Here is a 25,965-nt window from a genome sequence, read left to right on the forward strand (position 1 = left end):
CTTGAAGGTGTTCAATGTAGGTGCTTGAACCACCGTTTGACCTCGTCATCCCTTGGGGCGCTCTGGTGAACAAACGTTCCCCCAGATCCTGGTGGTCACCCCTGATAAACTTAAAGGTGGCCTTGTGTTTTATGCATGAAAGTTGTGCAAATAGCCAAATCCTTCTTTGCTGTAGACACTCTACTGTACTGTACAATACAGTACTGACTACATTTTTATACTAATTTAAAGAATGTTTCTGTACTTTTAAAACTGTTCAGACTCTGTCTCTCTCCCCCCTTCTTTAGTTTCTTTAATCAGAAGCAAAACAGATGAATGGTGTCAAACTCTACTAAGTCTTGGGTCTGCAGTAGTAGATCCAGATATTGTAAAGGGCCAGTTAGGTGCCTAAGTAGCTATTTGTGTGCTATTTTGAGTGCCCATTAGGCATACACAGCTACAATAACCATACCTGTGTATTAGGCCTGCAGCTCCTGAGTTTAGCATTTCTGAGCTCTGATGAATATATAGAAGAGGCTTTTTATCTCTAGTCCATAAGTATTCTCAGCCCGTCAGGAGCCAAAATTTTTTCTCTTTCATGTTACAATAATGCTTATTCCCCACAGAAGTGTGATAGGGATTCATGGTCATGGCATATTTTAAGGCCTTCAAATGAGAATGGTTATATAAATATAAGAATGAGTATTCTTTCAGAGTTGGACTTCTAAATCTGTAATTGGATAAGAACAAAAAGGATTATTTCTTCTTTAGTTCTTCAGGCATCTTCTTGTATAAAGGAACGGTTGAATGTACATAGTGAATTGATGAAAAAATACATACCTCAAGTTATGGGCCACTAGAAAGACAGTGATGGAAATTTTATTTGAAATAACTGAATTAAGATCTCTTGTTGTTTGCAGAACTTTTGAGTGAAAAGAGGTTACTGAATAGGTGCCAGTATACAAACAGAGAGTATGTCAATCTGTGCAGAAGAGAATTCACTCAGCTGGAGCATGTGGGTGGAAGAAGGTTTTGGAATTAATTAGGGTTACCTAATATTTCCTTCTTGGTCCACTGTGTCTTGCTTTGCACTAAAATTGTATTTCATATTTACTGCTCTTTTTCACGCATGTTTTCTATCATGTGTTTAGTGCCTAAGATATAATAGTTTTAAATAACATGATATTTTGAAATGCATATTTAAAGGTGAAAATTGCAATGAAGCATAATATAGTCATAGTAAGAATTGTAAAAATTGAAACAATGATTATCCTGAATTTTTCTCTCCACGTCCATAGGGGTGGTGATACTTTCCCTTCTAAAAGTACAAGTCAGGCATATGCATGAAAAACTTCTCACACTAGGAAGGAAGAAAGTAAAGTGTTGAAATGAAGTTAATGTGTAGGTATTTTGCTAACTTTTAACCATATATTTTATTACTGTTAGTGCAAGCTGAGGGAAAATACCCCACTCCTCTTGGTAATCTACTGTGGCATACCTCATAAAATTAAACCACTGATTAAGTATCTCTAAAGCTACCAGTAAGCACCCTGGCAGATATTCAGCTAAAGGCATGATGGGATCTGATGTGTGATGTCAGATCCCAATCATGCCATATTGCTTGTGCAGGATCATGATCCTGGCCTCCCCCTGCACCGGCAAGTAGTTAGGCAGTCAGCTGATTGGACTCCCGAAGTGCATCAGAGTCAAGAGCTCCAATGTGCCTCCAAGCTGGGGACTTGCTGATCAGCTGACTTGCTCCCAGCCTCCAGGGTACATTGGAGCCAAGGATTCCTATGCACGCCTGAGGCTGAGAGATGCAGTCAACTGATCCATGCTACCTGCCTCCAGTGGGCTCCAAGAGCTGCTGGGAGCCCCATTCAGCTGATACCTGGCCACATGTTCAATTTAAGGCATGATTGGAACCAGCCACAAACTTATTACACATATTTTGTGTTAATAATTTTATGGCTTAGTCCTTGTTTTATCATGCCATTAGTTGCACTAACATGTCCAGGTTACTACTTAAGATGTAATCAACAAGTTAATGAGTAAAGTTTAATAGCTGCCAGGGATCTCCCAAGTAGGCAGTGGATTTCCAAGTGTACTTCAAGGTGCATATGTCATGCATCCCGAGGGTTTTTTGGCTTGGTGATGGTCACAGTGCACAGGCAAGTGTCTGTTGTCCTTGCTTCTGCGAGTTTAGGGTCAAATTAAATGCCTCACAAACACATGGTTTTGATGTCTCCTGTATAAGTTTCCAGCATGTTTGTAGTGTGGGTACTTACAGCTCAGTCTAAAATTGTAAAACTTGCCTCTTCTTGTTAATTATTAATAGAAAAACAAACATCTAAGTGTGTGAAGGAACAGATGCTATATGGAGACCATGCAGCAGGACCTGTGGCTTTTACATGTTTTAATATCACATCCCAGTGTGATTGCAAGGGGCAAAGAAGCCAGGGCACTGGCATGTAAGGAAGCAATATAACCTGTTATCATCTGGTGAAGCTGTGCAAGTCAAAATACAGAACCAAATCCTGTGATCCCTGTCAAAGTCCTATAATTTTTTCACTCCTTCTCTGTCTTTTACGTTTCCTTTTTTTTCAGCTTGTTATTGTTTAGTATTGTATCTGAATATCAATATAAAACCTTTTAATATACAAGCATGGAGTATTCTATGGAAACTGCATGGAGAATGCATATAGGATTATGAGCCTTGCAAACATTTCACAACTTAACTAAATTACATTTGGCTGTTTTGCTGATAGCATGAAGTTGTGCCGACTTCATGGAATCAGAGGCCAACACCTTTTTTCATTTAATGTTTTTTGTCCCCTGTTCCCTCCAAACTTTACAGATTTTGACAAGAAAGTCTTCTTCCTGTTGTCCCTTTTGATAGTAGCAGATGCCTTCTAAGTCCAATTGCAGGTTGGCCAGTATTTCTCTGGGCTTGTGGGATGTTTCATATTACATTGTGCAAATGGCAGAATCCCTGTACTTAGCAGAGTCCCAGATACTATCTGGCTGGAGTAGGATGAACCCCTTTAACCAGCTATCTCAAAAAGAGTCAGTACAGAAATACGGTAAAGGTATGGAAAGTGCCTTTAGGCAGGCACTCAGAATCAATGAGTACAAAATGCAACTAGCTGTGGTTCTTTCAGCTGAGTTCATCAAAGGCATGTAGAAATATATATCTCACATACATGTGTAATATACATGTTTTTATATTAGCCTATATATAAACTAATATATACACACACAGTGTGTGTGTGTGTGTGTGTGTGTGTGTATGTATGTATGTGTGTATAGATAGATAGATAGATAGATATATGCACAAAACCACACATTTCATGTACCAAGATATATGTTTTTTGGGACCAAGTACTCTTGAACAACAAAACAGCAAGCCCACAGAAGCCTCTCTGCACATTAAGGGAAAGCTTTTCAGTCACCCCCTTGAAATAGGTGTTGGGTAAATTATGGATTTGGGCCTTCACACCCTCTGTAGTAGCTTCATATTTAATGGGTGGGTGGTCCTGCACTTGAAGCACAAGCTGAAACTATTGATCAGAATGCCATCCCTGACACTACTCTCAGAGCTACATCTGTATCTGGTATAGAACAAGCTGCCAGCTATACTTTGTTTCTCAAAGCATGCCTATGTGGGGCTCCCAGCTTTGTTCTTAAGCTTTGGTATGTCTGTGTGTTCTTGGAAGTCGCAAAGCCTCATCCAGAAAGGAGGTAGGGAGGATGAGAGTATATCTCAGGCCTACGTAATTTTGGATATTGGTACTGCCAACACCAGACATTTGTAAGATTGTTTTAAAAAATCATGAGGTTTATATAGATATTCATTCAGGGGTCTATTTGTCTTCTCACTTTTGCCACCACAACATGCACGTCAGGTTTATAAGTTTTGTTCTGACAGCAAATAGACTGGAAACTGGATTTTTTAAAATAGAAGCTGAGATTTTCAGTGCCGGGAACTGGGACATTAAAGAAAACAGCAAAATTATGAGACTTGTGATAACATTCTAAGAGTTGGCAGCCCTGGGGAATCCATTCCTAGAAGCATAGAGCTGGATGTTTGCAGTCAACTCCCAGAAGTCAGGGGCTGGCCCTGCTGTTAAGTTCAGGCTTCTCTATACCTGTCATGCTTCTTAAAATGAGAAGCTCTGACCTCTGCATTTGGAATTGACTGAACCATTTCACTGCATCTCTCCAGGATGTCTCTTATAATTTATATTATTTTGTGCCTTGTGGAGGGAGAAAAAAGGATAATTAAGATTTGATGTGCCTTTCAAGATGTTTTTTGAAACTCACAGTGGGCTTTCTGTGTCTAGTGCTAGGCTGTTATTTTGGTACATTAGATTGAAAAGCATTTACGGACTACTCATGGACATGGAGTTCATTTTAAATGATATCTAGCCTTAATTGAGTGTTGAGTTTATGGAAAAAAACACAGGCACGTTTTTTTCACATTTTACTTAGTTTCAGTTCCTTAAAGTTGGCTCTGCCTGCATTGCAATCTAATCTTGAACCAGAAGTTTTACTCTGTGTAAGTCTGAAAAGCAGGATAATAGCACAGTTCTTTCAGGACTTGAATATACAAAGTGCTTTGAAGGACTGACTGCTGACAAGGCAATGCTTAATGACAGTAGGATGTTACATGGCCCAGGGGACTTTCACTGACTTGTTTGTATGACCATGCTACTTGTCTTCTCTGTGCCACAGTTTATCCACCTAGAGAATACCACTACTGTAGAGTGTTTTGAGAGATGTGGATGAAAGATTGGTAGTATTAGAGTGATGGAGCCAGGAGAGTCCAGAAATTAAATGAGAAACAAGGATTTTTGGGGTTTACGTCTTGTATTAGACCAACTGCATAGTTGGGATAGAGTTAGACAAGCTTTTGGATGCAAGGCATTCTTCAGCATATCTGATTGCTCTGTGGAGGCCAGATGTTTTGGGCTTTCTCATTCAAGCGAGGCTGGCTCAGTGGAGTAACTCAAACATGTCAACCAGATCTGATGAAAAATGTCTTTCTTTCAAAAGCTTGTCTAACTTTTTTCCAACCAGGTGGTCCAATAAAATGTATCACCTCCCAAAAAACTTCTGGCCCCTCTTTATAACTGCTGATAGTTATTATAAGCAAAGATTACTTTTTTTAGTCTAAAGATCCTTAATATTGTTATTTCAGTGTAGATGCATTTCTGATTGCTTCAGAGGTTGCTACACAGTGTTGTAAAGAATTTGTCTTTGCAACAACCTTCAGCTTTGGTTAATAAATTTTGGTTACTTCATTGAACCAAGCTAGCTTGACTGAGGAAACTTGAAACACATCTGGCCTCCATACAGTGATTGGATTAGCATCCCAGGTATTATGATGAGCAGGTGATGAACTGTTATAACCTGAGCTCCTGTATCTCCACTCTGTTAATAGCTTGAGCATTAGTAGCATTTGTTTTTCATTGTAGCCATCCTGTCCACCTTACTGCTCATGAACCAACTACCTGGCATTTAAGGGTACACCAGTAAAGATTTTTTGGGCTGATACCAATGGCCGATTATTAACCAGCCATATCAGCTGATACCAATCCAATTGCCAATATGCAGCCCAGCAGCTTGGAGAGCAGCATCAGGCTGGTAAGTCTCCCTGCACCAGCCCAGTCCGTCCCTCACTGCAGGGGCCTCGATCTGCTCCCTCTCCCCTTCTCCCCAACAGACTTACAACAGCCCAATGCTGATCTCCAAGCTCCTGTGCTACACACCTGGCTTCATGCATGCTACAGCTACATCCATGCGCATGCACACAGCATTTATCTGTGACATTATTGGCCACATCAGCTAGAAAAAAACCAAATGCTGATAATGTCAATTTTCCTTTTATCAGTGTTGATACGAAATGGACCAATGTATCGGTGCACCTCTACTGGCAATTTAACGTGTCATTTAATTTCTGCTAAGGTTTTGTTTTGGGTAGGAGAGGGCGGTTAGGGACATAATTCAAGTTCTGTCTGGAACTAATGCTGTGGTGAAGATCAGCTATACTGCTTTGAGTTATTGTCCTCCTTCCTTATCATGCATCAAAAAAGGGGGCATATTTTCTGATGTCAACATTTTTAACATCTTTTGTTTTTAGAATTTTTCATTTAACTTGAAATAGTGCTTGGAGAAACAACCCATTTGTCTTTATTTCTTTACATTAATTTTATAAATACAACACGTATCACTCAAGAATCCATAGTGCCAGCATGCAGAGATGTGGCCATCTACCAGGAGATATCGTATTGGCTATGTACACACTGCAGTCAAGGCTGAGATTGAAGCACATGTAGAGCTACTGTGTCCCATGTGAAGGTTGATGTGGTGATGTTAGCTATTGGATTTCATGTGTTGGAACCAATGAGAAAGGAAATAAAGATAGAGATTGGGGTCTGTAATCCTCTGATACTAGGTGAATCAGTCCTTTGGTCCTTTCAAGTATTAGCCATAGTTACTCATACTAGCTTTGCATCTCAGGGGGTGAATCTACTGTAGAGCTGACTAATTAGCTCTGCAGTAAAGCATCACAAACTACATGTGTGCCCCTATTAGGGTTCAGTAAACTAATTAACTCTACCGTAGGATACTACTGCCCAACACCGCCTGCTGGCTAGTCCTGTGCTGTAGCACCCTTGTGCCCCCACCAGCCCCATGGCTGCCACCTTGAGCCTGGGGTTGACCCCTGGGGACCTCTGCTCCAAAGCAGCTGCTCCTGGGTGCAGCGTTTTTGTGTTCCCAGGACCACTGTAGCTCAAATTGCTGTGCTCCTGGGTACATGTGAAGATGCTGTACCCAGGAGCAGCTGACTCTGGCACAAACTGTGTTTAAGTTTATTCAGGTGCATTAATACAATGTGTAGAAACGGTCAGAATGTATCATTGTAGAAACGGTCAGAATGTATCATTTTATCCAGTTATTTGGATCTCATTTTTCCTGTGTACAAAAAAAGCTTCTTCAGAATTTCTTTCTAAAGATGGCATCTTTAGGTGGAAGTGGTATTACCCTTGTAAGTGCAGGGGATCTTGTTGCTTTTATAGATGAGGAATTTGCTGGCTATGGAGGCTTACAAACTGTGGCCTTTGTTTGTTATAGCTGATATCTCTGGCCCCACAGCTCCAGGGTTCCCTTATCTGAGTAACCTATTCCTTCTCCTTATCTTGTATGCCTGTTCAACATGTTGCAAGTAGGGTCATCAGTGCTGTCAAGGAGAAGTAGTTGGGGTTTCCATTTCCAGTTATTTCTACTTTCAGCATCTGAAACTTCCACTGCTCTCATATTCTGCATGTGAGCCTGTCTTTTCAAGCATTGCCAACTTGAAGTGCAAGGTCAGGTTTCCTTTTAATATAGAATTTAAAACAACAAATTGATTCTTTTGTCCTTCAGTTTGTGCTCAGCTTTTTCTAGCTGTGTCATCTACTGCTCATTTGTGTTCACATAGGACTTATGTAAAGGTAACTCTGGAAGAGATGTGTTCCAATTTACTCTCCACTTCAGTGCTAGCTGGAGGCACTGTGTTTACTCATTTTTTACACTTAATTAAAGCAAGCACTCACCTTTCCATAGTTAAAGTTACAGCTGAATTTCTCTGCAAGACAGAATTTTGCATCTTCTATAAAATTTTACAAAAACAGCAAATCATCTGGAGAATATATAGGGCAGACCAGGGGCCAGAGCAGCATGGGAGGAGGAGGAGATGAAGCATCTTAAAAACTAGGCTGCTGTCAAAATAGCGGAAGTCTTCTAATGCACTTTATATGAACAAACAAAGGAACAGGAGATGTGGGAAACTTTTGTTACTTAACTTTCTTTGGCTGAAAGGAGGTGCACTGAATCAAAAGGATGGTATAGGCAAATATTATCAGGCATCCATGATGGACTTAACACAGGGGTAAGCAATTATTTTGGGTGGCAGCCCAGAGCAGATAAATATTAATTTTCTAAATTTTTTAGGGGCCCCATGGGCTGGATTTTGCCCACTCTTGACTAACAGAATGAGACAATATAGTGAGTGTGGTGCAGTAATAGATAGTCTGTCCTCCTTTGTGCAGGTTCCTTAAAAGAACTCCAGAAAGGAATTCCTCCAGAGGATATGAACTCAGGAATTCCAACACCACATCACAAGTGGCTACCAACTAATAAGAACTCCTTTGTTGCATACAGGTAGTAGACTTTCTTTCAGTAGCAGTAGTAAAGTAAAAATGCAGGATCCGCATTGAACCAACCCCCACAAAAAAACTAATAAAACTTTCCTTTGCCCTTTTGAAAATGGAATGGGGCAGGGGTGGCCAACCTTTGGCATACATGCTACAAGTGGCACGGGCAGCCTCTATTTGCGCCACAAAACAGGCCAGAGTGGGGACAGGCAGTGCAGTAGTAGGTAGGGCAGGAAGCAGAAAGCAGAGCAGCACATTGGGCAGAGTAAAGGGATGTGAGTGGCACTCAGAGAAGGGAGTGGGGCTAATTTGTGTCACACCTGCCAAAAAGTTTCATAGTTCATAGTTAGTAGGGTTGGAAGGGACCTGAGCAGATCATCAAGTCCGACCCCCCGCCACAGGCAGGAAAGAGTACTGGGGTCAGAAAACCCTGGCAGTGTGTCTATCTAGCTTCCTTTTGAAGACCCCCAGAGTAGGAGCAAGCACCACTTCCCTTGGAAGTTTGGTCCTTACTGGTCTAGGGTATCTGTTGATGTACATTTTACAGAATCTGAGATTCTGTATTAGACTGCACTATCTTGGTGGTTGTTTTTGTGTTTCCATCTTGGCCTATGGTTCTTAATGGTTGCTGGCACATCGCTAACACTGAAGGATTATAAGCACTATATTGCTGAAGTGTAATCATCCTGGGTGATAGATTGCCTCAGATCTAGGAGAGCTAGTATTGTCAGGGCATTTTCTAAATTAATTAGCATATTGTTACTGCTTGGAGTCTGTACCACATAGTTGTGTCTCTGACAGCCACATCATTTTTCCACTTTTCTTTCTTTCTAACATCTATCCTTCTGTCTCTTTTATTCTCCTTCTGAATTCCCCCTTCCCTTTTTCTCCTTGCTGCTGTTTTTTCTTAATCTTAAGGGATCCCTTTATGTAACACACTGCACAGTAGGAAAGATAAAAACTCAGTAGTTTGGTACGTCATCTCCCTGTTTGTTGCAGAAGTTATTATTTTACTCACATAGATAATGTTTGTTACCGTTCCAGTATGTGAATAGTGATTCACTAGGTACTACACGAGAAATATGCATGAACTTAACTTAGGAAGGAGGAATACATTTGAAATGCGAAAGCAATCCAAAAGGAGAGAGCTTGTTCATCCCTACTAAGGGAAAGATTAATTGCACTATGATAAAAAGCAAAGGGGCCATACCCTTAGCTTGTGCAAAATGCAGAAATTCTGTTGGAGTAAAGGAGGTAAGTGATTTGCTGTAGTTGAGGGTTTAACCCATAATGTGTAAGTGAATTATTCTGAGAAACATGAAGAAAGTTGTAAGCTGTTAGTAGAATGGGTCATCCCAATTCAACTGTAAAGCAAGGCACTTCTCCCTTGAGGCAGGCAGAACATTGTGCTCCCACACATTGAAATGCATCATGCTCTAGGAGTGAGAAGGCCTTACTAGATATCCTAAGTTTTTTGCACACTTAAGTCGTAATAACATGAAAATATTTCATTTTTTCTGATGCGTGAGCCGGTGACAAAGCAGGGTCAATGATGCTTCTGTTACACTTGTATCCAAGTGCACAGTGGGAGGGCTGGTTCCACACTCAGCATATGAGGACAGAATACAACAATGGTTCCTTTCTGCTGTAGCATCTCACAGAACCTTAGAAGCATTTGCCTGCTAGCCAGAGATTCTTTGCAATCTTTGCTGGATTCATACTGGGGGTGTGCAAAACTGGCTGTATTTGATTTGGATTTGGATTCAGCCCTAATTGGGGACAGTGATTCGATTAGCTGATTAGAATCACTGTCACTGATTTGATTCGGTTGAATCCGAAGATTAGATGCTGATTTGGAAAATCAGCGACTTGGCCATAGATACAGCTTTAAATGTTTTTTTCTACATACCTCTAGGTACCAGGCATGGCTTGTGAATGCTGCGATGCTGGGGCAGATGGAGCATCCCCACAGGAGCACAGGGAGTTCCCCCCCCCCGCGCTTGGCAGCGAGCCTGGAAGTGGACCAGCAGTACTTCCATCCACTTCCAGCTTGGCGATCAGCTGCAGGGGGACCCTGACTGCCGCCCCAGACCCAGGAGGCACCAGTTGCTGAGCTGGGGAGGCGTGTGGGGGGTCCTGCGTGCTCCCCGGCAGATGTGGAAGTGGACTGGAAGTGCTTCTGGTCCACTTACAGGTCTCCTGCCGAGTGCACTGGGGAGCCCCCCATGCTCCTGTGGGACATTTCATCCGCCACAGCATCACAGCATTCACGAGCCGCCTGGTACCTTGAGATATGCAGAAAAAACATTTAAAGCTGTGTCTATGTCTGAATTGCCGAATCTTGCCGAATCTCCCCAAATTGATTCGGAGGGTTCTGATTCAATTCTGAGAGATTAAAGGGTCTCCTGATTCAGTTTGGATTCAGCGATTTGGCCACCGAATTGGGCCAAATCTCCACCAAATAGAATCAGGGACCGAAGCTTCACACAGCCCTAATACGTACCATCTGGTTCATAGTTCAATGTCTTGCTCTAGCAGTAAATGATATCATCTTAATGTTGTAGTTCAGTGAAAATTAGCTTCTATTTGCTATGGTGCATTGTAATGTAATGCACTACATTCACTTAGATCTGTACTATGGCCTTTTAGCTCCCAGATTCCTGTGTGTTGTGCTGGAAACTGCTCAGCAGCAGTGTGGGAGTGATCCGTGTGTGACAGCCTGACACAGTGTGGGACCACAAATGATCTCTTATTTTCTTCCAGCAGTGCTTAGGTCTCACCAGGGGTCCTGCAACGGATGGCTTCTTGCTGCTCAAGCTCAGCTTGCTGCTTTGTTTGGGTTGATCCATAGACTTAACTGGGAATTCGGATTCAGTCAGTAGTGGGCAAGTTTCCTTTTTGTGCCCTTGCCTGGGGTCTGCCATTCACTTAACCATATCTTTACTTAGAAGCTTCTGTTCTGGCATGAAGTTTGTCCATATTTTGCCTATGCTGCTGCTCTTACAGTATTGTCAAAAGGTACAAAAAGTCTCTTTTTCTGTAACTTTGAGCCTACTTTCTCTAAACATTAGAATAGCTCTTAAAATTCATAATGAGTGACGAAGTCTGTAGCTTAAGATTCTATTTACTCACCACTGTCTGCTAGGTTTATCTTCTGATTAAGTGATTTGAAAGAAAATACTGATATTGTTTTTGAAAAGCCTAGAAAGCATAGCATATGCATGGCTAATTACAATGGCACATCCCAAGGTAAGGCCACATTAAAAATAAATCACACTCCTGGGTGAGGAATTGTTATTTGTTCTTTCTTGCTGAATATTAACTGCATTGGATCTATCTAGCCAAAAGGCAGGACTCTTAGAGTGCATTCAGACAAGCACACACATACCTCTTGCAGCATCTCAAAGCCCTTTGAGACGCTGCAAGAGGCACATGCGGGAACAAAAAAAAGGTTCCCTATGCTGCAAGCTTGCAGTGTGGGGGCAGAATTAGACACCTGGATATCCAGGGGTCAAAAAATACCCTTGATGAAAAAAGAAGGGCAGGGTGTGGTCCTGGACCATGCTCTGAAGCGACCAGAGGCTTGGTCCTTCACAGAGATGCTCTGGTAGCCAGCCAGAGCGTTTCTATGGCTGGCCCTCACCCAAGTGCTGAAGCACGCTGCCTGCTCATGCAGGGCAGGCAGTGTGCCAGCCACAAGGAGCTGGACCTGGGCTCCATGCTAGTAAGTAGGGGGTGTGAGGGGCTGGAGGAGGTGGGAGGGCACTATAGGGGGACCCCAGCCAGTCCCATCCCCCACTTGCCCTCCGAGCTCCCCCCCAATGGCTGCCCTGCCCAGCCCCAGAATCCCAGCAATTAAAAGAAAAAGCAAAACAAACCCTGAACTTGCTCACAGTAGCAGCTGCCATCAAGGTCACTGGGGCCTCTTGGCAGACCCCCCCCCCCACGCCACACAGGGCAGTGGCAGGCTGGCACCCACACTGCCACTGCCCCATCGCATGGGTGTGGCCAGGGTCAGCAGGGCAATGCAATAGCTCAATAGGTCTGAGCACTGTCAGACAGCTGGGGCTGCTCAGGCTGAGTGGTGACAGGCCCCGAGTGACAGCCACACTGTGGAGGGGGGATGGGCTGTGTGGTGTGGGGGTGTTCTGACAAGAGGCCCCAGTGACACAGATGACCTCTGCTACTGCCGGTGATTGCGGGACTTTTTTTTTTTTTTTAAAGTGCCAGCAGGCTGGGCCCAGGTGGGGTAGCCGTCAGGGGTTTTGGGGGTACAAGCAGGAGGTGGGGCCAGGTGGGGCAGCCATTGAGGGGGCTGCAAGATTTGGCAGAGGATGGGGATGGGTGGGGCAGCAATCCAGGGGGCTGGGGAAGCAAGTGGGGGTGGGGAATGTGGGCCCTACGGGGGAAGGGTGGTAGCTCCTGTGGGGGCCATGTGGCCCCTGTTGGGGGGCTATAGCCCCTGCTGGGTGCTGTGGCCCATAGGGGGCTATAGCTCTGTGGGGGGCAGTTCGTGAGCTGTGCAGGGGAGCTGCGCCCTGTGAGGGGCAGGAGACTCACCTCTCCTGAGCTGCTCCCTCCACAGTCCTCCCATGATCTATCCACAGCTGCCCACACACCCCATGGCCACCCACATCCATCCACTGCCCCCCACATCCCCCCAGCACACACCCTGTGTGCCCAGGTGCCAGACAGGATGAGACCTGCTGGCTGGAGCTGTGACTGCAGGGACAGCTGTCCCCATATCCTGGTTAGTAAAGGGGTCGGGGGAGCTCTAACTGCTCTATGGTAAGAAAACAAAGGCAAACAGCAATACATATAGATATTTAGAATTCATTTTATTATGATGATAGAGACACTGATAGGCTTCCAAAGTGCTTTAACGCTGTAGATATATCAATAAAAAATTGCCCAACTGATCGCTGTCTCTTTCTTTTGCTCTCTTTTTCACTCTCTATCTAATGGTCTTTTGTTTTAATTGTGGAGGAACATGGATTTCAGGGTATTTTACAGAGTGACTTTGGGATTTTTTTATCATGGATTTTTTAGTTTTCAGATAGAGAACACCAGAATTCCTGCTAGGGAGGTAAGTGGCAGGACCCAGGAAGAGGAGCCTGCTCAAAGCTGGCACCTGGGACCCAGCTGGAGATGGCTGACCTCCTGGCCACTTGGGGCCAGGAGAACATGCTTTGACAGTTCAAAGCAGGCCACCACACCTGGAACACCTCCTGGGCAATAGCTGTCTAGATGGCCGGGCAGGGGGCACACATGGCAGTAGTGCCACACAAAGGCCAACTCTGCAGCCACAGCCCACTGGCAGCTAGCCCAGAAAGGCAGATGCCTCTACTGGCTGTGCAGTCCCCATCTGGGTCAGGCAGGCGCGCAACAGGTCAGAGCCAGGCAGCAGCCCCCACTGCCAGACTGCTGCCATGGGTAAAGGGAGCAGGGAACTCTCAGGGCTGCTTCAGCAGTCCAGCTGGCTCAATGGGTGGTCTCCCCAGGTACCAAATGGCTGGGCCCCAGAAGCTCCTGATAGCAAGTGGCCCTGAGCTACTTGCCAGGGTGGCTTTTTGTACTGATGGGGCCAGGACAGGACAGCTTTTTACAGTGCTGGGGCCAGCACAAATGCTGGCCCCAGGCTGTAGCTCCCCCTGGCTGAAGATCTGGGAGGAGCCAGGCAGGGTTATTTTGCCCCAAGTGGCACAATTTGCTCCACACCAAAGTGCATGTCCAGGCATGTGTGCTGAGGCAAAAAGCCCCAGCTCAAATTTACACTGCTTCTATTTGAGCTGCTGCAAGCACACGTGCCTGAATGTGTGGACATGCCCTTAAAGGGAAGCTGCAAGGAAACACAGCTCTGAAGCAGATTGAGGCAAGCTTTTCAGTTAATTTTTGCCCAAAACCTGGAGTGTAGTTTGCCTATTGTATTGCACAACCTTATAGAGCAGCAGCTAACTAGCCCATGCTCTGGAGAATTTCCATAGAAAACAGAAAAATGTGAATTGCAAATGAAAGCGGTTACTACAACGCCTGCTTTTCCTATTCCAATTCCTCTGCTGCTCTTTGTTTTGCATCCAAAAAGCCTCTCCAGAAACCTGGTGCCTCAGTAATCACAGACTGGGTTCCTGTCCTCCAGGAGGAATATGCCAGTTGCTCTACATAAACAGTTTATATGCTGGTCTCAAAGTGTTCCAGTCAGCATGTCATGGAGATTTGCGGGAAATCTGGAGAAGCACTAGGAGGGCTTTTCCCTTTTTCACAGAAGGGTGCATTCTCAGGCAATGCCAAGGGAAGGAAAGAAGGAAATAGGTTTGGTCTTGCAATCCCTTTCCATACAAAACCCTTACTGACTTGAACCGTAGCTATATAGGTATAACGGCTGCAGGGATGGGCTCTTTCAGGAAGGATTTATTAACCTGAAGTACTATATATGTATGCTAACATTTACAAAAATGAGCACGCAACCTTTTTCCAACTCTGAAACAACTATCCCTTGAAAGACTCTTCTTAAGCTACTCTCTCTTTTTAAAATTTTCAGTGTCCCTTGTTACTGAGGGCCTCAGAATCTTTGACATAGCTGTCTTTCCTCAGCTGTCTTTTCCATCATTATCCCTACAGGTTTCCCCAAATGAGAAGCTTATGCCTTTCCCAGTGGGAACTCTGGTCAGATGAACATAGGACTAGTGTGAACTGATTTCTCACCCTAGCCACTCTGCCAACTTGTTTCTGTATGGATGTCCACCACAAAAACAGCTGTGATCCACTTCCCCTGAGGCACAAGCCTAGAGGAAGCTGAAAGAGCCTCAGGTCCTCCTAGACTCCCCCCTACTCACCACCACTTTTTAAATTAAAATGATTAATTTAAGTATAAGTTTCCCTAAAGTCTCATTTTGGTCAGCCCTTCTGTTAACCATGTACAGTGTATGATCTCATTCATGATGGACATCACGATGGCAAGGAGTTGTTTAAGGTTTGTGGTGTATACCAGCAAGCACTGTATAACACTGTCATCTGATGTTTGCATTCTCTTTCTTCAGTTTAGTCTTATTTTAAACAAATAATAATAAAAAAAAGTCCTCTTTCTTATTCCTTTATAGAGAGGTACTTTCTTATTCCTTTATAGAGAGGTACAGAGATGGACCTCAAAATTCAAGGCAGGCTTTAGGAAATCTTAGTGGCTGGAAGGGGATTTTTTTTTTTTTTTTTAGCAGAAGGCTCCCCAGGGGAAGCTGTGATACTCCTAAAACTTTTATGGGGCTCTCCTCAGTTCTACTTAGCTTGCGCGGGGCTCTTCAATGGATCAGGAGATGGATGGAAAATGATGGAGCGTCTTTCTGATACAGGATTTTTCCAACCAACATGCTGTTGCTGTTCTCAATCTCCGCAGACTTTCTGAGATCAATGAGAAGGCAGTCATGCTCTTGTAGAACTCAGGTTTGGGGACCAGGGACTTGGAACCTGGAGGGAAAGGCATTGAGGTTGTGGGAAGCCACAAGGAGGGCTGCACATTTTGTGGATTTCCCTGAACTTACCTCTCATTCAGATTTTTAAGACTCTTTGAGTTGGTCTCTCAGGAGACTTAAGAGGCTCATGTGTCCTCATGGACTCTTGAGCGTTACATGGACTTGTCAGAGGCCGACAAATCTGGTTATCTAGTTTCAGCCAGTGGAATTGAATAAGATTGTTTTTTTGGGCATTCCAGGAAATTCCATGGGTGTAGACAAGGAGACTTGAAAGCCCATAACATCATCCAAAATTGGTTTTAGTAGTTATTTTACAACAGAGCTGGAGAACACTGTGATAGCTGAGAATGCAGGGGAAATTTTAATGGATGTCTACACTATCCAAGGGTCATGAATGCTGCACACCTTATAAAAGATATAATATAGCTAGTTTAGAGTGCACATGCCAATAAGCTTTCTGTCTTAGTCATATTTACTGGCATACGCCTAATACTACGTTAAGAGTAGCTACAAGGCATCAATTTTGGGGATAGTGCACCCAGAATGAATGTGGTGTGTTTCCCTGCTCCAGTCTTTGAATGTTGGAAGCATATATTTAGATCAGTAATATTAAATAAATCTTTGAAATATGTGCTTAGGACCATAGTCTTTACTTGGGCAAAAGTCCATTTCAATAACAGATCAGGGACCCCTGGAAAACAACCATTTCTGTAATTTTGTTTGAACAATTGTTACTAAGGAGCTTCTACTCATTTAGGCTTTCCTCATGGAGCACAACTGAATTTCAGGTAAAAAAATCACATGGGCCAACAGTAATGAAATACCCATCTGTGCCTACTCCTTACCATGATAGCACTCAGAGGGCACATCTACACATGCAATGAATGCAACTGAATATACGCCAGCTCAATTTGAGCTGAAGTAAACAAATGCCAACATCACTGTCTACACGTGTGTTTAAACACAGTAATTTACTGTGTTGCCAGATACCGGATACTGTGCCAGACGTGACTGTCCAGCAGCACAGTAAATTAGTCTACTAATCCCTAATTGCTGCGCAGATTTGCTGTGCAGTAAAGCATCTTGGGGTAGATATGTCCAGAGACCACACGCTTGCAGAGGACAAAGAGAGAGGGCTTCAGGGTTGTATATTAACTATACAGGTTGAACAGCTGAACTGAAGTATTTCCGTTGTTTATTTTATCATAGGATATGCACTTCCATCTAAGTTTATCATAATCATAATTATGTCAGAGATTTTACTCCTACCAAACTAAGCAACTCAGATTGAAAACGTATGTTAGGGGAATGAGAGATTAAGATGAACTGCTTCATATTGGATTCCACTTTTTCTTACCCACCCATAGAGATCTTGTGTCATGGCTTCATGTGTGTACCCTTTTTTCAGAACAACATCCTGTTTTTTATCAACCTTAACAAAGATTTCCCTGGTTGCATCTCCACTCTGTCTTTCATTTACTTTGGGCAGTAAGTGGGGCAGGGGGAGGTCTTTCTTTTCTTTTTTCCTTCACAACATTTTTCCCTTTTATTAGCTCTTTTGAATCTTTGAGAGCCTCCTGCTATTATTCTCCTTCTCCAGTGTTTTCTTCTAATCAGATAGGTTCTCCCTCGTAGCAGCATTGTACAACATGTAGTATACTCATTGTATTTCCCTGTAGGCAGATCTAGAATCCCAGCAGATTTATAAAGACATCACAACTGCATTTTCAGCATGCACAAAGTGTGTTCTGTAATAGCAGTGTGCCACTTTATCTTGCTATTTGCTGTTCACTAAGGGAAGGGAATAGGAAGGGGATTGTTAGCCAAGAGCAAAGAAATATCTGTTGTAAGCTTTGAAATAAGAAATAGTCTAGACAAGCTTATTGTGTTAGAAAGTTCAAGGCATATAATGTGTATGTGACAGGAAAGAAGTGGTCTGAACTAAAAGACCAAATGCAGCTTTTTTAAAGGGAAAATCTGACTAAGTTGGGATTTTTGTTTGTTACCTGTTGTGCTAATTACCGTGGCCTAAATGTTTGGTAGTGAGATTTGTAGCAAAGCTGATGTCAGACCAATATGTTGCCTTGATATTGTAATTTTTACATGGGGATTGTGGGTACACTCATGGTGATTTTTATGGCAGTTGAACATGAGGAGCATATGTCCATTCCTGGACACCCTTTGTTAGAAATTTGTGAGTAACGTTAGAATTGGGGGTGCTACCCACACACCACAGAACACTTGAGGAGATCTTGCCACTGCAGAATCTCTCCTTTGCTACTGAGGTCTCCTTATTGACTTTCATGTCAATATCTATTGCATCTGTACTGATGACTCCAAGATATACTACTTCATCCTGAACCTTTCTAACCTAATGCAGAATCAGTTCCCCAGGCAGGTTTTGATTTTAAAGTGTTTACTCCACCTTTCTTTTCAAAATGCACTCTCTGCATCAGGTTTCATGAAGGAAATTTTAGGGTCATTGTTTTCATAAAATGTGGGCAGTTCAATATAGCAATAATTAATTTATTAAGGTATGTGAATTATCTTGCCACCTAAGCACACATCAGAGTCTCACGCAGTTTATTCTTGATTTGAACAGACAATTCATGTTAAACTGAATAATAGCATCTGTGACAAAAAACATAATGTAGTGGCATATATCCACTGATTCTTGATTAGCATAAATAGATACACAAGCACACAGATTTCACTATCAGAATTCTCTGAAAAAAACAAAGTAGACACGATACAGCATTATATACGCATCCTTTATTCACTCATTCATATTTCCATGTGACTATACAACTGTGGGACCGTGAATTAAATAACATTTGGCCCTTACATCGGTTTTGATAGGCTAAGTACAGACAGTCAAAAAGCCCGAAGCTGAATTGATTCAGTCTTTGCAGGTTAGTCTAAACTGCAGAGATTAAATTGAAACAGAAGTGAACAGACCTTTGTTTCAGGAAATTCATCCACATGCCTGCAGTGGCTCAGGCCAGAAGCCAGGGAGGAATGGCAGTCTGGCTGTGTTCAATTCCTCTTCCTGCTGCCCCCAAGGTCTCTAGGATTTGCAGTCCAGAATTATAGTAAAAGAACTCTGCAGGGTTGCTCATCACTGCTTCTTCTTGCTTCCAGGTGCCTCTGGGATTTGTAGTCCACAGCTGCAGCCAGCAGTAAGTTTGAGCAGGGCCCAGACCCCAGCCAGGGTTTGCCTGAGCGGTGGGGGGCAGTCCCTCCCTGTAGATTGGGCTGCATCTCCAGCCTCTGCCACACCCTTGTCAGCCAGCTCTCACTGCTCCAGCTAGGGAGCAGAGGGCAGGGCCAGCCCTGTTCTCTGGGGTAGACAGCACAGCCCAGTCCACGGCTGGAAAGCATGGTGGGATGCTGGGAGACTATGTTTTAACTTGAACCAGGATGGGGCCAAGACAGAAGTTTCATAAACCAGTTTGACCCAAATCAGTTAAGTCTCATACTGCATTCAACCAGGTTTATCTCAAACCAGTTTCAATCATTTTGAAACTGTTTATGTGCACTGCGCTTCTGATCTGTTATAGGTTTAAAGCAGTTTCTGATCACTTAAACCAGTTTATGTGTAACTTGTGTCCCTAGCCATAAAGTTGATGTGCCAACACTAAAAATGTGGTGAAGTAAAAACAAGGATTTAAAATTAACGTTTGTTTTGAAGTTCAGTGCTAGCTATCTTTGATCCTGAATCTGTAACGCTTTTCAGCGTGTGGGTGTGTGTTTTAATTAGAGCAGTTCCCAGACAGTCGCCTTAATTAAAATGGTTCATCATTACATGTGTTAAGCCTTGTATGTTTAAAAATGGCCATGGGACACTTTATCTAAACCTCATTTGACAAGCTTTAGATAAAACATCCCATGGCCATTTTAAAATGCATGGGGGCATAATACATGTGGTGGTGAGGCAATGCTGGAGTGTTATGATTAGAACATGAATATGCACATGTATAGACACCCTTAGAAGCCATTGTTTTCTTTGTTGACACACACCTACTAGCCAGTACTGTATCGGATTAGGAAGTCACGATTCCAGGGTTCTCAGTGATCTACAGTACTCACATTTTAAGCTTTGATGTCTTATAATATATTGAACTCTAAAATTATGGCAATGATGTCTCAAAAAATTCTTTATTTTAATTGAAATGTTAGATCATTTTTTTCTGGTGCTGGGAGACCTATAGTAATGATAGTTTCCACTTTGTGGCCTTTTGTCCAATACTTTCACAGTTTTTTTAAAACAAATTAATGAATTTAGCATCAGCAATAAACAGAAGTGTTATTATTCCTGATTTACAGAGGGAAAACTGAAACACAGCAAGATAAAGTGACTTGCTCAAGATCACACAGGAAGCAGAACTAGGACCTGCACCCAAATGGTCAGTAGGCTCTTTATCCTATTAATTAGCAAAAACTGGTCTCACAGATGGGGAGATTGTAACCAAATGGTCCACGATAAATGCTAAAAATTAAATAAACATTAAAAAAATCATGCTTCTCACTGTAAAATGGTGCATGAAGAAAATATAAAATGAGTAGTGGTAACACTGAGGTATATTAGCATGAATTATCTCATCATGGTAATAACTAAGGGCTTACTGTAATGAAAAATATGGTGAGCAGTGACCACGTGCTTCCAGAACGATTTTGCCATTTGTACTCTGGCTGTCCCTGGAGATGTTGCCTTGGCCAAATTCATTCTTCAGCTTAATCAGAATTGCTGATTTGGCTTCTGTGTCCACTTACAACAGGGCCAATTTTTCAAAAGAACATGCGCAGGATCACGCAGGGAGTAAATATGTTTCTCTGCCTCACTTTCTCCAAACAAAGATAACGAAGCAGTGGTGTTTATTATGCGGTACTTTGAAGGTGCAATGTAGAATACTGAACGATACCTAAATATTTTTATCTCTCTCTTATTACCTTCATGTTTCTCAGAGTACCATGTCAGGCACCTTTTTTGAAACAATATTTCTACCTGTTTCTCACTGATATATTTAGAACTTATTATTCCAGTACCTAGGTATGTATGATGGCATACAGAGCAGAAAAACACCCAAACTAGACCCGTGGCTTTGTGAAGACCCCTTTGCTCAGCCACAGTCCTACCAGCAGGCTATTAGAAGTCAGAGCAGGTTGCAGGAATCCTAAGACTGTTCGTGCAGAGCTTGTTTCAGCTTGCGGGGAGTCAGATGCTTAGAGACACTTTTATACTTTTGTATTCTGCCTGTGCTTGGTATGAGCTTAGGTATAGGGTAGCAGTTGAATCCACTTTCATTATCCCACAAGCCTTGCAATCTAAATTGAGCATATAATAAGGAAGGAGTTTAAGAAAGCTAAGAAGAGAAAGGAGGGATAATCAGAGAGGAAGCAGGGATCCAGTGATTGAATAAGACTGTAGTTCCTTATTTGCTTTTAATTCATATTTGTTTTTTTATTACCTACAAGAGAATTCATGGATTAGTATTTGAACTGTTGTATAGGAAAGACAGGTGCTGAGGAAAGGTCTATGGGAGCTGATGACTGCCCAAATCAAAGTATCGCTTTGTAAAGCTGCTCCAGGGGGAAGAAGCAAAAATGGGCTAAATTACACAATGTCATAGAGCCATACAGTCAGTGGACCAGAAGGGACCTGGGAGATCATCAAGTCTGGTCCCTTGCCATAGGCAGGAGTTTAATGAGGTCAAAGTAGCTCAGTGGTGCTTATCCAGCCTCCTCTTAAACAGCTCTAAGTATGGCGACTGCACCACCTCTGCCAGGAGTGTGTTCCCGATTCTAATTACCCTTATGGAGAAGAAGTTCTTCTTTATGTTCAGCCTAAATCTTCCCTCTATTAGTTTGTGACCATTGGTCCTCATCCTCCCAAAGGGTCCCTTCCTGAAGAGTTGCTCCCTTAGATTTTGGTGTTCCCCCCTGACATACTTGTAGGCGGCTATCAAGTCACCTTGCAGCCTCCTCTTCCCCGGACTGAACAAGCCCAGCTCCCAGAGTCTCTCCTCATAGGGCCTATATCCAGGCCTCTAATCATGCGGGTAGCCCTTCTCTGCACCCTCTTGAGTTTATCCACATCCTTCTTAAAGTGCAGTGCCCAAAACTGGGCACAGTACTCTAGTTGCGGCCTTACCAATGCCAAGTAGAGAGGGAGGAGCACCTTTTTTAGATCTGTTGGTGACACATTGGCTGATGCACGCCAAGAGTTCTATTCGCCCTGCTGGCGACTTCCTCGCACTGTTGGCTCCTATTCATCTTCTGCTCAACTGTGACCTCCAGGTCCTGTTCAGATGCTGTGCCAGCCAGTGGGCTACTGCCTATCTTATAGTTGATATTTCCAATCCTATGTAGACTGGAACAAGTTAAAAATAATAATGTAATTGTAGATGCAGTTTATGCAGCATAACCAAAGAATATATAGTTACATATGGCTGTAGGGAGACAGGGAAGGAGTACTCATAGCCCTAATTACTTTTATTCACATTACTTGTTCCTTGATCACTCACCTTTGGATTTTGAAGGAATAAGAATGTCAGTGAGATATGCTGGACACAGATGAACTTCACTGTCATTATAGATCTAAAGCACAAGCACCAGCAGAATATGTGTTCACAGTCTTGCGCTTGTAGAAGTCAGAAGTGGCAAAACTGATGTCAGAACTGGGTCATAGATTATAATATCATTTTCCTTGTTTTAGCTTTTTAGGCTAAATTTTTCTTCTCTACGGCTTATTATCATCTGTATAAACAAGCTAATACTGAGCCGTTTCAAAACTTTAATAAAGTTTGGATGGAACTTTTATAAATCTAACCATACAAGGGATTACTACTAACACAGGGAGATTTAAAAGATATTACAGAAATGTGATCTTGACCTTTCTTTTTATTTTAATAATGTTAGATTTGAGTCCGCATAGTAGTTTGGAAAGAGGCATCAGGGTCCCCATGCATAGGCTTCTGTAAACAACGTGGTTTTATTTGTACTCATTTTTCATGGATATTATTCTGTGTTGTTTTAAAAAGTAATTCCCTAGCCTGTCAAATCAGTCTTTTTGGGGAATTGTCTGTCTTTCCATAAAAGGCAACAATATCTGTTAATAATAATAATAATAATAATATTTTACATTTACGTAATGCATTTTATCTCCAAGGATCCCAGAACTTTGCTAGTGACTAGAATGTAGCTCTGAAGATCATCTGATGCAATCGAGCTGCTTAGGGGTGCCTGAAGATAATTTTAGCTGAATCCTCATTTCAAACCCTGATTTGTGTCCATAATAGATTAAGCCACAAGAATAATTTTCTAAATCTCTCGGGATACATCTGCATGTGCATTAAAGTGCTTTCCCTAATGCACATGAAATTTAGTACCTCTGAGCACCTATATACAAGCACAGAGGCTGCTCCGATGTGCTGGAATTCCAGTTTGTTGGAGCAGACTCGATTAATCTGTATATTTTAAGCAATTTTAATCAAGTCTGTTGGAGTATGGTAATTGCCATGCTCCAGCAGCCTCATGCATCTCGTGCATCAGCATCTCCACACCTAAAAATGGCAGTGGGGGCACTTGAACTAAAGCTTGTTGAACGAGCTTTAGTTCATGTACCCCCACCACTGTTTTTAAGCAGAGGGAAACTGATACACAAGACACAGCAGGACCCTAATTATATTGGCTCTTGGAGCCGCTCTAATTAAAACTCTGCCTCCCCGCTTTCCTGGAGCACATGTAAAAGTGCCCTCCCTATGTGAGGTACTAACAAATGCTCATTAGGCCACCTTAATGAGTGGTAACAAATGTGCACTGTTTTTAAGCAACACTTAATGCTCAGTAGCCTATTTTACTGCACGTTTATGTAATAGCATTGTTTTTTATGTGACACGTTAATGCTCAGTAAAATAGGCTACTGCACATGAAAGCTCAGGTGTAGGCGCATCCTCTAAAAACCCTTTGAAGCACTAGGCAAAACTCATTCTAGTTAACGGGAAATGTAAACTCGCTTAACCTGATACAAAATTCACAGAAAAAATCATGTAACATTCATAGAGCAATGGGAAAAAAGTATTAACTACCTCAGTTATACATTGAAGCACCCATCTCTCAATGTTCTATCGCTTTTTACTGTTATGTTCATCACTGTTCAAGGTGTGGGGCTTTGCCTTGCTCACCCCCAGTTCCAGAATAGGGCCTGTAGATAGAAATGTTAGGTGCTGTTTAATCTCTTCTTTAAAAGAATAGAAAAGAAAAAAAGCAGAAGCGACAAAACCATTCCCTCCTAAGTCAGGGTATTCAGTGTACATATATCACATGCTATAATCATTTAAAAAAAGATCCTTGTAGCCATCACACAAGCACCATTGCTTTCATCAAAGTCCAGTTCATTCCTTATTACTACTTGGGGAGTTGACTTCCAGGAAATGCCATACCTGGCACCATCCAAATTAAAAATAAATATTGAATGTCTGCAAACACAACTCCAACTTAGAGATGAAATGACAGTATATTCCTCATTCTTAGGCAACTTAATTTTACACACCTATAATTGATACTGACACAGTTAAGTTCAACATGATTCAAAAGGAGCATTCTCTTATTTTTAATAATGTAGAAAAGAATGTTTATTTGTTCTCTGAGCTAAACTAGAAACTTAGCATGTAGAGGGACACTGAAACATTTTTTAAATTATATTTTATCGGTATATTGCCTATATTTATTATTATTCATAGATTCATAGATGTTAGGGTTGGAAGGGGCCTCAGTAGATCATTGAATCTGACCCCCTGCATAGGCAGGAAAGAGTGCTGGGTTCAGATGACCCTGGGCAGATGCCTATCTAACCTCCTCTTGAAGACCCCCAGGGTAGGGGGTCCACCTCCCTTACTTATATTATTTACATTTTATTTGTTACTTATATCTGCCTGATGAATAAAATATGTTCTCCACATGACTGACATTAAGAATGGTGGGTTAAGACCTGGGTTTTTTTTTCTCAGCGATAACTGATGTTGGTGAGGGAATCTTAGGGTCCTTTCTAATTTAGACATCAGAATTTTTCCTGTAATAGGATTAAAATGTGGTTCTTTTTGCTCTCTTTTTGCTTGTTTGGTTCTTAGCACAGTCAGTTGTAGTTTTGTCAGCACTTGTAACTTTAACAGTTTTAAGTATTTTCTTTTTGAAAAACCTCTTCCTGGAGCCCTGTTATATGAAAATGCCTACAGAAAAATGTTTTAAGGGTCTACTGAAAATGCTACAGCATCAGAAGGAAAAACATTCTATTTTTTAATTTTTTTAAGTTCATGATGTTTAAGTGTTAGAGTTTGACACTACTGCATTTCTGTTAGAGAAACTGACTAATTTCTATGACATCTTTTTTGCTGTTGATGATGATTTTGGAAGCCCCCTATTAAAAAGACTAGAACTTTGGATTTGTTTTCTTTTCTCTTTCATTTTTCCCCAGAAATTTCAGAAATAAGTGGATATACTATATCAAGGGTACTTAGGCCCTGGCCTGTAGACCACATCCAGTCTTGGAGCCATGCCATATGACCCCAGGCATCTCCGTGGATCTGAAAATTTGGCAGGGCAGTAATTGCTGCTTCCCTGCTGCCAAATTTCTGGTCCCTGGGGGGGGACCTGCAAAGTGGATATCATGTTGGATCGGTTCATGATCATGGTCCAGGGTCCAATCCAGGCATACAAGGGCCAACTGGAAGTGGTGCAAAGCCTGATCGTACAGCTTGGAGCCAAGCAGCACAGAGACAAGGGAGTGAATGCAGAGCTGAGGGAGGCGAGAAGCATGGAGCCCCAGGGAAATGGCACGGGCAGCATGAAGCCAAGGGATGGAGGTGTGGAGCCCCAGGGAGGCAACACAGAGCCAAGGGAAGTAGTGCGGGGCTCCCTTCTGGCAGTACATGCTCCAGGAAGGTAGCACGGGACCCCAGTAGGGTGATGCAAGCCCCAGTCTTGGGGCATGGGCCCCATCTGGCAGTGGGCCAAGTGGAACTGGTACAGAACCTGATCTTTGCACATTTAATCTGGCTCATGGATAGGCCCCTCACCACTCAGCTGCCCTACCACACGAAAAGAGTTAGGACCCCTGTACTGTACAATCGTGGAATATAGGGTCTGATCCCAAATACATCAAAACCAATGGAAATATTTCAGTTGGTTTCATTGCACTCAGATCAGTCAGGCCATTAAAACAGAATATGACCCTGTAATGTTAAGCTCTGGCTATCTGCTATAGGCATATGCTTAGCCAAGTGTGTTTGTGAATTTTGTTACAGGGTCTTTTTTGGGGGAAAATTAAT

The 25,965-nt window shown here is 42.6% G+C and overlaps 1 protein-coding gene across 4 annotated transcripts in view; it reads left to right on the plus strand.

Annotated features, from left to right (window-relative positions):
- The window catches only part of PLCB4 (phospholipase C beta 4), a 315,512-nt gene that overhangs the window by 135,951 nt on the left and 153,596 nt on the right, over positions 1–25,965 (plus strand). The window contains exon 1 of one of the 4 annotated variants that reach the window (XM_019549096.1): positions 19,956–20,046. The exons of the other annotated variants lie outside the window; for them this stretch is intronic. The gene's annotated coding sequence lies outside the window, so the exon portion shown is untranslated. Of the gene's footprint in view, positions 1–19,955; positions 20,047–25,965 lie in introns of those variants that run through there. 4 annotated transcript variants of the gene reach the window in all.

The sequence above is a fragment of the Crocodylus porosus genome, unplaced genomic scaffold, assembly GCF_001723895.1.
Source record: "Crocodylus porosus isolate Cpor-Errol unplaced genomic scaffold, CroPor_comp1, whole genome shotgun sequence".
NCBI lineage: Eukaryota > Metazoa > Chordata > Crocodylia > Crocodylidae > Crocodylus > Crocodylus porosus.